The sequence below is a fragment of the Gavia stellata genome, chromosome 3 (assembly GCF_030936135.1).
Source record: "Gavia stellata isolate bGavSte3 chromosome 3, bGavSte3.hap2, whole genome shotgun sequence".
Lineage (NCBI taxonomy): Eukaryota > Metazoa > Chordata > Aves > Gaviiformes > Gaviidae > Gavia > Gavia stellata.
The window spans coordinates 63257633-63270669 of NC_082596.1; positions in this window are offsets into that span (position 1 = coordinate 63257633).

Consider the following 13037-nt stretch of genomic DNA (forward strand, 5'->3'; position numbering starts at 1 on the left):
TTTCATAAAAATATATTACATGGAATAATGTTCCAAAAGAACATTTCATTTTCTTTATACATGTATAAAATATATAATATAGATGTAATTCTCTTTCTCACTGTTAAAATTTAACAGTGCAGATCAGCTCATGGATAAGACTAAAGCCTTTGTAGTGCTCTTGATAAGTTGTTCCTTTAGATTCTCTAAAGTACAAGACTGAAACTAAATCATTTTACAATAAATACACTTCAAAGGACTCATTAAGGATTAGATCACAAACTTTTCACTCCCTTTGATATAAAGATATTTGAGTTCAGTCCCATTAAATCAAATTATTGTTTTATTAACACTGGATAATTACTGTTATTATCATCACTTGTTTTTAATAACCACAATATGATTTTTTTTCTAAATAAAAAAATAGAAAAATGTTAGAATTACCAAAAAAAAAGTTGTGACTTCAAGGAATTAAATGAGTGTTTCTCATTAGCTATCCCAGGAAAAGGGTAGTATATCCATGGGGTTATCAAATCTGGTGTGGCAACAGGTCCCTTTACTTCTAATGTTTTATGATAAACATACATCACTTTTTAAAAGATGACTAGATATTTAATGTCAGAAGGATAAGGCTATAAGGCCTAGATTATGGGCACATTCTTATTTACTTTCTTTGAATGATTTAAAATATAAGTATTCTTACATTTAAATATAGAATGGCTCCAACGAAAAAAAAGCTATTGCTCTATACCTTATAACTTAGTAGTAAGTTTTCTGAAAGCTCAGAGAACTCATTTTCTATCCCTGTACCAAATCACAGAAGAAAAAGATGCCACTAAGTAAAAGAGTGTCCCAGCAACTTGTGTACAGGACATAATACCACTAGGTCTCTTGTCGCTTTTTCTCAGCACTGTGAATGGTGTCTGGATATCCCAAACCAGCTAAGTCTCTGTATCCACTTTCTTACAAGCATAAAAGAAAAAACAATGGACCTTCTCTTTCTCAGAGATGTCAAATGCATACAGCAGTAAGAACATGATTCTGGTTATTTTCCTACAAGAACTTTTTACAGTAAAAATGTAGAATGTAAGGGTTCCAGATGGATGACAAAATTGTTTTCATCTAGTAAGAGTAGCTAATTCAGACTGGCTTTGAAATGGAGGAAAAATCAATATAACAATCAGAATGTAACAAATAAGGCTATGGTGGGAAAGAAAACTTCTACATAATATTACAGTCCAGATACTGTCATTTTCAAGAGGGAATAGTTTAGTGTGAAGTCTTAAAGTCATAACTGTTCTTCAAAACCAGAAGAAAGCATATAATCAGACGTGTATAATATGTTTTAAATACTATTATGTGTGTGGCTTTTTATAACGAAGCAGTATGATTTTTTTTATAAGCCCATGAATAAGCCCATGGTTTAGTCCTTTTTACTCAACAGTGTCAGTCAAGATTCCTTGATGAAATGCCAGTTTGAATAATCATGTTATTTATCTTTTCTTCTGAAAAGTTGTTGGGTAGCTTTGCTGTGGGGTCTTTTGTCTTGTTTTTCTTAAGGGTGCCAGGGGGTGCTTTTGGAGGGTCAGTTACCTGCTGCATTGCAGCCCTAAAACAATGCCTTTAAGTGTTAGGTAGAAAACATTTTCTACACAGAATTCAAATACATTTTCAGGATCATTTGAAATTAATTATAAAATCAATGTATAGTATTATTCATTGACCATTCTCACAGATCATATATATTGTATATTTTGAAAACTTGTTGACTTTCCCTTCAAAATATTGGAAAACAAGTATTGTTTGAAATTATTTTCTTTTTATGTCAATTCCTGTGTGTCTTCTCTCTTGTCCTTCTGCACTGCTAGGCGTATCCACCTATCAACAGGATCTGTGATGTTTAAGTGTTCATCTGTTCTTTTTTCCTTATTCTCAGCTTGAAGATATAAAACTACCTTTGTGACATAATAAACATGTGCAAGGAAGCTACTATAATCATAAGGCTTCAAATGAAGATTGTATCTTAAGGTGAGAAATAAGCAACAGAAGCAGATGAGCATAGAATTTGTTTACATGCAAATGTTCTTCATAATAAACAAGGGAAGAGAATTGCACAAAATATAATGTATATGTTATAAAGTAACTCTAAATGGAATGATTTTTGAACTTTTTCATGTGTCGTTGGTGGGTCTTTAAAACACCTGTTACTGACAATTAACTCCGTACACAGGATTTCACTGAAAAGAAGACCTCATAGACTATGTTTCAGATTGAAAAGAATTTCACAAGAAGAATAGAAGAGAGTGAGCCAAATGGATTTAAGTGCCAGTGAATAATTACAAGTTCATATTAAAACTAGCAATATTCTGAAGAGACATGCATTCAACTAAAGAGTTTTAAAAGACATTTCTCCTGCGTTTCCAAGGCCAAATTTTCATGACTCGATCAGGAATTGATTATACTAGGTAATTCAGTGAACACTGAATACAGCAAAAGCTTTATCTAAATTCAGTTCCAGCTATATTCCAAGTGGAGAGAAACTGCACTGCCTTTCAGAGTGTAACTCATACAACCCTCAAAGAGAGAGGTGCTCTCAGAAGAGTTCTTACAGTGACGTTCAGGAGATCTACAGCATCCCTTCACACTCTCTACAGGTACAGCTTTTGGAAAACACTTAGCAGATTTTATAGCTGCCTCATCACAGCAAAAATCTCTGGAGAGAATAGGCAGCAGCAAAGCCACTCACCATCTTCAGGGTGAACAGCCCTTAAGGATGCGAGATGCAAAGCTGGTGCAAGGGGTAAAACTTATTCATCCCTAAACTAGCTTCATTCAATTTGGCATACTCTGCCAGAAAGAAAATCAGCATATTTCTTAGGTGAGAACAAATGAATCTTGTACAAATTTTAATTAGGATGACATAACCAGCCCAGATACCTTAAAATGATTTTTTAGAACACCATGCTTATGAAAGCTGTTTGGTTGAGGGACTGGCTTTTAATATTTTCCTTCACTCCTAAGTATCTGTACAAAATGTTAAAGTAGATCTTAACCTTCATGTTCTTTATTTCAAATAAAGGAAAATTTAAAAACTTATAGATGCAATTGCTTTTAGGAAAAATTAACTCAGCTTTGGAAAAAATGATATAGAACCTTTGGTGCAGATTCACATAAAAAAAGTCTTTGGAGTGTTCAAACAAAATTCCTTAAGTTCTTTTCATAAATAGAAGTAAAGAAACAAAGAAAAGTTTATTTTCTATTCAGTACCCTCCCCAAAATGTTAGGCAATAGTCTTGGACCTTAAAAGTGTGTTTATGATAAGGCCTCACCACACAAATGCACTACAGAATCACACTGCATTTGAAAAACATTGTATGATCCCTCCATCACCATTTCTGAAAGATGCCAATGAAATCTGCATGACAGCAAGTGAAATACTCTCTGAATTTTAACACAGCTGAAGTGAGCAAGCTACATGTTTATGAAGCATGTGTCCATGTACTAATGGAAGGGACAGGATGGTTACTACCCATATCAATTTACCTCTAAGTCAGTTTTACACTTCATTATCTCACTGGAAGGTCACACAATGGGTGACAGGTCCATCCTTTTCTTATAAGGCTGACTGTGTCAGAAGTCCCTCTGAAACTGGAGGCTAATGTAGATGAGCAAACTGGCACCACTTCTCTTCTGACCTACTAGTTTTCTGCATCCTTGGTACATTAAACGCTTCTGATTCAGCAGTGGGAATATTCCCATAGTATATCTATTCATTTCCACTGCGTAGATTGTGATGCTTAACATCAGTCTACTGCAGCGCTGCTGTGATTCTAAATATGTGTGACACCGAGCATTACCATAGGTTTCAAGCACTGGCATTAGTTATGTGTAAAACTCGATATTGTCTAACACTGCTTTGAGTCCAGAACTGCTTCCATCCCTTCTGCAGAGCTTCCTCCAGAGCTTTTGTGATCCAGGAATAGGGGAAGAAGGTGGAAAGGGACTGGACTCTCTCCTTTCCTTTCCTGCAGTGCTGCTTGTCTCTTGTACTAGTAGGCAAGGACTGTCCATGCTGAGCTGCTGTGTGTGTGATAAAAATGGACCACAGCACTTCCATGAAGTGAATGTATCAAACATGGGGAAGGAGCATCTCCCGCAGTGATGGAAGTCACCTGCAGGGAGAGAAGTCACTTTCCCTGGATTTTCCAGGAGAAAAAGGAAGGATTCTTAGAGGTAGTTTGCGTAAAGCCTGCCCTGTTCTGACATGATCTCCTGAGCAACAGATTCCAACCTCCTATAACACAACTGCTGAAAGTCAATAAATTGGAGGTCAAACCCACACTCACTTGAACCCCGCCATGAATTTTATCCTGAAGTTTTAATAGGTTCTTTTCACTGTTATTAATTGTTGCACACATCAGAGCTGTGAAAGATTCACATAGTACTGTACATCACTAATAGGAATATAGTTAATGAACATGTAAATGAATTTTTTAAAAATTTGTTTGTCTCTGGACACATCAGCATTCTTCAATGCTGGCATCTTTCCGAGATTGCTTATAGAGAAGAACAAAGAGATTTTTAAAAGCATAGGTTGTTGTTGAAGCCTTTCTTAATATTGTCACAGGGCTGATTCCCAGAGAATGTTGGATCCCCTCTTTCCAAAATTGTTAAAGGTCTACAGTCTCATAATTCAGCCTTTCAAAAAAAATGAATATGCTAATTAATTATTAGTACCTTGGTATAAAAAATACATTATAAGGTAAAATTACTTTGGTTTTGTCTGTGACATGTCATGGTCAATCAGTTAGAGACATTGTTCAGATAATTTTGTTAAACCATTTCAAGCTGGGAAAAAAGATTCTTGGTGAAATATTGGGAAGGATCTAAATCATGTTCTGACTTGAATTATTTTCTGATTTGAAACAGAAAAGCTATTAAAACTACTAACACTACGACTAGGTTTAAAAATAACAATAAATTATTCTATGGTCTAGTTTCTAATATCTCCCTGCAATATCATTCTTGATAATGTGAAAATGTGTAAGGTGAGAGAAGTATTCTCACATCAATTACTGATATTCAAGGTGTTAACTCCCAATGCATGCACTGAGAATCTACACCAAACAGAATTAGGTTAATAATTATATACAGATCAGGAGATTCAGGCATGAAACAATTTCACTATGGTTTCAAAAAAACTAGTGGCTACATCTGTGTGACTGAAATTGTTCTTCCTTCTGTTGTTCTCATCCTTCTATTCTACTTTTTTTTTTTTATTTCTACATACAATAATGATTTTAAAAATCTGCTTATAGTTTTTAAAGCAAACTAGAATACATTTATTCCCTTTTTACCTACTGTCAAAATGAAAGAGTGCCTAGAAATATGATAGGCTACTCTAAAGGTAACTTATCAGTAGAAGACCTGGACACAGGTTGTTTCTGGCAATTTTTGTGGTACTGATGTTACTCTTTAAGTTCCAACATCATAAATTCAGAGAACATTTGTTTTCCGTACTGCTTGCTTGCCTATGTTTATTTTGTCACTGACAGAAAATTGACAATCTGAGATTAAAAAGAGGACAGGATTTCTTATGAAGATAAGTGTAGTTGGAGATGGAGGTCTACAGACTTCAGTGAACTGGTATGGCCTGACATATAATGTCATTTTCTGCAATACTACTCTGTTCACTATACATATTCTTAAATCTTATATCTAAGTGCCTGTCAGCAGTGCATTTACTGAAATAGCTGACATTTTTCAAACTTTCAATGCATTCTGACTCTGAATCCCTCTCCAAAGGGAGAACAGTGCATTACACAAAGAGTTTTGTTGTGAGTTTCTTTGCTGTGATTTTGTTTTTTGACCTGCCTTTCGATGTACTTTTCAGAAAAATACCCCTGAAATGGAATGCAATACTGTGATCAGGTCTGTGTCTCCAAGTCATACTGCCTCCCAGGAAAGGTCTCTACTTTTCACAAAGATAATTTCTGTCTTTTGGTATTCACTATCCACTAGTTCTTCCCACTAAATAAACAATCATGGTTAAACCACTTTCTGTATAATTTGTAATAATTATCAACTCATAGTCGTATGAGGTTAAATACTAGATGCAAAAAATCAGTGGCAGAATGCTTAATGGAGGAATTTATAATGATAACATAATGAATGAAAACTATTCTCTAAGAGGTCTCATTTTGAATGCTTGACAGTTGTTGGTTTGCATAAAATCTAGACCTTGCTAAGTCCTGTTTGAGGCAATTGTCAAAAGTATAAAAATCTAAGAGTTAAAGTTTATTTTAATGGTAAAACCAATATCCTATGGGTTTTAAAAAGGTTCCTTTTTCCATTCTTGGAAATACCAAAATCTTATCAAATTTTCTTCCTTCAGATAACAGTGGAAAGTATACTCTATAATGAGTTATTTAGTTGGTACATTTGGAAGTTTAGAATATACATAACTTCTATGAATTTGTTCATTATACATAACCAGCCAATAATTTTTACTTTGTAAATGACTCTAAATTGAATACTGAAATGCTTAATAACAATAATTGAAAACATGGATTGATGGGCTTGGGAACATTGGTTGACAAGAAACTCAACATGAGTCGGCGGTGCGTGCTTGCAGCCCAGAAAGCCAACTGTATCCTGGGCTGCACCAAAAGAAGCATGATGAGCAGGTCGAGGTAGGTGATTCTCCCCCTTTACTCTGCTCTCGTGAGATCCCACCTTGAGTACTGCATCCGGGTCTGGGACCCCCAACATAAGAAGGACATGGACCTGTTGGAGCGAGTCCAGAGGAGGGTAACGAAGATGATCAGAGGGTTGGAGCACCTCTCCTATGAGAACAGGCTGAGATAGTTGGGGTTGTTCAGCCTGGAGAAGGGAAGGCTCCGGGGAGACCTTATAGCAGCCTTCCAGCACCTGAAGAGGGCCTATAAGAAAGCTGGAGAGGGACTTTTTACAAGGGCATGTAGGGATAGGGCCAGGTGTAATGGCTTTAAACTGGAAGAGGTTAGATTTAGATTATCTATTAGGAAGAAATTCTTCACCGTGAGGGTGGTGAGGCACTGGAACAGGTTGCCCAGAGAATCATAGAATCATAGAATCATTTAGGTTGGAAAAGACCTTTAAGATCATCAAGTCCAACCATAAACCTAACCCTGCTAAGTCCACCACTAAAACATGTCCCTGAGCAACTCATCCACGCCTCTTTTAAATACCTCCAGGGATGGTGACTCAACCACCTCCCTGGGCAGCACGTTCTAGTGTCTGACAACCCTTTCAGTGAAGAAATTTTTTCTAATATCCAGTCTAAACCTCCCCTGATGCAACTTGAGGTCATTTCCTCATGTCCTATCACTTGTCACTTGGGAGAAGAGACCAACACCCACCTCGCTACAACCTCCTTTCAGGTAGTTCAGAGAGCAATAAGGTCTTCCCTGAGCCTCCCCTCTCCAGACTAAACAAGCCCAGTTCCCTCAGCTGCTCCTCAATAGACTTGTGCTCTAGACCCTTCACCAGCTTCATCGCCCTTCTCTGGACATGCTCCAGTACCTCAATGTCTTTCTTGTAATGAGGGGCCCAAAACTGAACACAATATTCGAGCTGGGGCCTCACCAGTGCTGAATGAAAGGTACAATTACTTCCTGGTCCTGCTGGCCACACTTTTTCTGATACAAGCCAGGATGCCATTGACCTTCTGGCCACCTGGGCACGCTGCTGGCTCATATTCAGCCAGCTGTCAATCAACACCCCCAAGCCTTTTTCTGCAAGGGTTCTACACTTCGGCCACAACAACCCCATGTAACGCTACAGGCTTGGGGATGAGTGGCTGGAAAGCTGCCCTGCAGAAAAGGACCTGGGGGTGTTGATCGACACCCGGCTGAATATGAGCCAGCAGTGTGCCCAGGTGGCCAAGAAGGCCAACGGCATCCTGGCTTGTATCAGAAATGGTGTGGCCAGCAGGAGCAGGGAGGTGATTATGCCTCTGTACTCGGCTCTGGTGAGGCCGCACCTCGTGTTCAGTTTTGGGCCCCTCACTACAAGAAAGACATTGAGGTGCTGGAGCGTGTCCAGAGAAGGGCGACGAAGCTGGTGAGGGGTCTGGAACACAAGTCTTATGAGGAGTGGCTGAGGGAACTGGGGTTGTTCAGCCTGGAGAAGAGGAGGCTGAGGGGAGACCTCATCGCTCTCTACAACTACCTGAAAGGGGGTTGCAGAGAGGTGGGTGTTGGTCTCTTCTCCCAAGTGACAAGTGACAGGACTAGAGGAAATGGCCTCAAGTTGCGCCAGGGGAGGTTCAGGCTAGATATTAGGAAAAAGTTCTTTACTGAGAGAGTAGTGAAACATTGGAATAGGCTGCCCAGGGAGGTGGTAGAGTCACCCTCCCTGAAGGCATTCAAGGAACGTGTGGATGTGGCATTGTGGGATGTAGCTTGATGGGCATGGAGCTGTGTGGTGTTGGGTGGGTTGGTTTTTGGTGTGTTGTGGTTTGTTGTTGTTGTGTGGTGTGGTTTCTGGTGGTTTTTTTTTGTTTTTGGTTTTTTTTTTTTTTTTTTTTGGTTGGACTTGATGATCTTACAGGTCTTTTCCAACCTTAGTGATTCTGTGAAGGCAGCTTTCCAGCCACTCATCCACAAGCCTGTAGCATTGCATGGGGTTGTTGTGACCCACGTGCAGGACCCGGCACTTGGCCTTGTTGAACCTCATCCAATTGGCCTGGGCCCATCGATCCAGCCTGTCCAGATCCCTCTGCAGAGCCTTCCTTTCCTCAAGCAGATCAACACTCCTGCCCATCTTGGCGTCTTCTGCAAACTTACTGAAGGAGCAACTGCTGGTAGATGATGGAAAGTGGCTTGGTGAGCACTCCCGCCAGCTCCCTCAGTACCCTTGGGTGGATCCCCTCCAGTCCCATAGACTTGTGGGTGTCTAAGTGGTGTAGCAGATTGCCAACCATTGGATTGTGGGAGCTTCATTCTGCTGCCCATCACTATCTACCATCACCATCATATTTGGTGTCTGCTACTTTTGATCATCTAATTGATAAGATGATTTCTTAGTCAGATAACTGTTACAGAATGATATAAATGTATATCCTCAAGGACATAAACATGTTCAACTCTAGATTCTACAAATGCTGCATGTGTAATTATGAAATCTGCTTCTTTGAGCAAATTCTTAATTCCAGTGAAAAAGAATAATATATATTGAATATAATTAATAACTTGCACCTTAATGTAAACAATTGTCTAAATTTTATCTAATTATTTTCACTGTGGCCCTAATTTCAGTAGACTGTATGAAAGGGATACTACCTTGAAGTATATGAATGCTCCTATTTAAGATGTATGTTTAAAATTAAGCATACACATTAGTATTAGCTGTCTGTTCTACTACAGCTTCAGAAAGTCGAGTTGTTTCTGAAATTGCTTTTTAATCACCATAATATGCAGAAGCTCGTTCACTGCAGTGTTACTGACAGTAGTAAAAGGTAACCTCTTCATCCACCTGAATATACATTGTTCCCCAGTAATATCTTAGCCCTTAATCTTAAAGTTTATCACTGTTTCATGTTTATTACTATCATAGTGCACAAATGGCCTCTATGTCCTTTATGCAAATGTCAAGCTTTGCAAATATTCATTACTTTCACATATTGGAGAAAAAAATAAACCTACGAAGCACAATACTACATTATAGTGTATGACAATGCCATTGTAACCTGGGAAAAGCACATTGCTGATCTCTCTGGGTATGAATTAGTCTTCCTAACTTAGTTGAAGTACCTCTGTATGATGCTGCCTGCTCATGAGGTGGAAAAATACACGAAGGAGTACGATACTAAAAAAAGACATTTTTTATCTCAGTAACTTCAGGGGGATTCCTCTTTCAGCCAATAACACCAATACCTAGGTCAGTAGCTAGCGAGTTCGGAAGTACAAGTTCTGTCCACAACACTGCAATTAACCTGCCCAACAACATGAAGAAAATCCCATCCGATCTCAGTTGCTTATTTCTAAATGAAGACTTTGATATTTATTTTTTGTAGAGTGCTTTGATAAATGCAAAGCACTGTAAAAACCAGCTGGTGTTAGAATTTTTTGGGGAACTACATATAACTGTCTTCAATAGAACAAGTGTGAGAAAATATAGGAATTATGGACTTCTCTTTTTCATAGATAATTGCTGACAATAGTGTGCATCTCATCCATCATATAAGCTATGACTACATTTGATTAACTTAATATGGTGTTAATGCAATATGGGAGAGGTAGCACTCATTCATCATATTGTATTATAGCAGTAATACACTAGTATTGTATTAGACTGATGTAATAAAGTTCTTAACAGAAGGTAATAAAACTATTATCAGAAAACTGTCATTAATACCTGGGATTTTTAAAGGCCATTTCTGTTGTGCTTGTAAATCTTTCACTCGCCAAGATGCAATAAAAAAGATCCTATGAGACTGCAGAAGCAATTGAGAATGTGACATTATGAATGTGCTATTTTTGGCTTTGCGATGGTGGAGCACATCTCATAGTACCTAATAAATCTATGCTGGGAGTTAAAAAGCATATTTTTCTGCTGAACAACAGGCTCTAATACAGTAGAGGTATATAAAAGGTCATGACAAGTTCTAAATATTTATTCCTTTGTCTGGCATCAAGACCAATTCCTTTTGCTCTCTATTAGAAACAAAAAGAGATTTTTTTTTCCTCTCTAATTATTATTTAATGGATAAGAGATACTAGATTAATCAAAAATCTTTATATGATCTGTGACTTCATTCCAAAATGAAAGAGCTTACGTTAGAATTTTCACATGCTTTGTGTTTGTTAAATAAACTTGGATTAAACAAATGAGGTTTATATCCAGGGGACCAAAACCAACTGATTGCTTTCATTATCAAAATACTCTGTGAAGGTGGAATTTCAAATCATTCCTCATTTGTCTTCAGAAAGACACAGATTATCCTCATCCACTTGGTGGTTGTTGTTGGGTTTTGTTGGGTTTTTTTCCCCATGCCAGTTGACAGAGATTTATAGTGCAACACAAGCTTGCGCAGGTAAGATTTTTTTTTTAAGCCATGTTGCTTTTGTTCAAAAACCTAAATTTCTGGCATGACTGCATTAACTTTATGTAATTTAGTCTCACATTACAGTATGTAATATATAAAATTTATATTAATTTCATGAAAAGTGTGAATACTGGACTAGTATGTTAAGAATATGCAGAACAATATTCAACTGTTTATTTCAGTTTCAGTTAATGCAACAACAACCACTTTAAAAACACATGCAATTTGGTGGTCCAGACAGAGTAAGTGCCTCTGCATGACGTTGAATCAGAGCTGATTGTATGCCAATTAAAAAAGGGAATATTTTTACAGTGCTGTTCAATTCCTATCTCCACCTTCCAGCCCAGGTTTTCTTTCCTCACAGTGATGGTACCATGATGTTGTGCTTGCTTTCCTCTCTAGGTTCAAAGATCTAGATAGCACTGTTGTGCAAAATTATCTTATTTCAATTTCAGTTTGCTAAGAAGCTTCATTTGAAGGAAAAGGGGCACTAACTGTATTCTGTTCCCACTAGCTTGGATTATTTTAACTACATGCAAAGCTGAATGCCCAGGCTCCCTGTGGTATAGGGTGCTACTGTCTGTTTCGTGCACAGCTCACCCCTTTTGCTGGCACCAAGTGAATTTCTGTTATATTTTAAGTCTCTTTTCAAAGTAAATAATAATTACATCAAATCAAGTGAATTGTTACAGTGACAAAAGTATGCTGGCAAAAAAAAATGCAAGTTTCAGAGTCTTTGAGCTATTCCACACCCTCCCCCCCCAAAAAAAAGCCCCAAATAAAAACAACCAACCAAACAAAAACTTTCCAAAGAAATCTGGCAAATCCAGAGGTTAGGCAAATAAATAAAATTGCATTTCACTTCTTTAAGAAACTCTTTCTAATATTACATAATGCTCATACTCCATTTATTCTCAATCTTTTGCCCCCCAGATATATAACAAAATATTTCCCACCTGAATCATATTTCTGGTGTAAAAATACAAATTTTAGAGTTTCAATAAATCTGTCTAAAGGCTAAACTTGTGATATTGAGCTGATAAGTACTGTAGAGAAGAAAAGTATTTGCGTTGTGACAGAGGATATTTTCTGAATGCATTTATCATAAAAATAGAGAATTGGATAAATATGCAAGACAACAATATTCAGCAGAATCCTTTGTCTGTTCTCTTCAGTGGTTGCTAAAGCTCACCTAGCTGGAATACCAAATATGTGCTCATGCTTTCTTAATATGTGAGATGTGTTTATGAAAGCAGTTTTGCATATTGATTCAGAAACACCCTAGCTACATGAAGCAGAGACGAAATTCAGTGAATGCAGTAGTACATCCTGCCTTCTGGACTGTGAAAGTAACAGCATCAGTGTTTACTCTCTTGCCTTTCTATGGAGCAACTCTGGGAAAAAATCTGGAATATTGTAGATAGTCCTTTCATTATCTCTTGAATCTGTTGAATAAAACAATTTATAAGTGTAGAAAGATATCTCAAAGTATTTCATCTAAGATCCTGATTTGAAGGTCTTCAAGGTCAGCAGCATGTGTGTGCATTTGCTTATGTGTTTGCATTTGCTTATGTGTGAACTCATACATACATTTTACATTTTGAGAATTATTGCACTGAGATCTTTCAGAGTGAGGCCAAAGGAAAAATCTCAGCATCCTTGGCCTTGATTCAGGAATGCATTTAAGTTCATATCTATTCACAGAGGGGACACAAACGGGCACTTAACCTTAAGGAAGTACCTCAGCCCTTCCTAAATAGGTTTGGGATTTAAGTCAAGATTAAATATTATCTGGAATCAGAGCCAAATATATCAATCTGCAGTATCCAGGCCAGCCTGAAACATATGAACTGGATATAAAGAAAGTGGGAAAGAAAGTAAATGCAGAAGCAACAGAATGTAATACACTTTGTCAGAAAAGGGGTTCCAGCTATGTATTGCTTTTATTTACTACAATTAAGAGTAAATT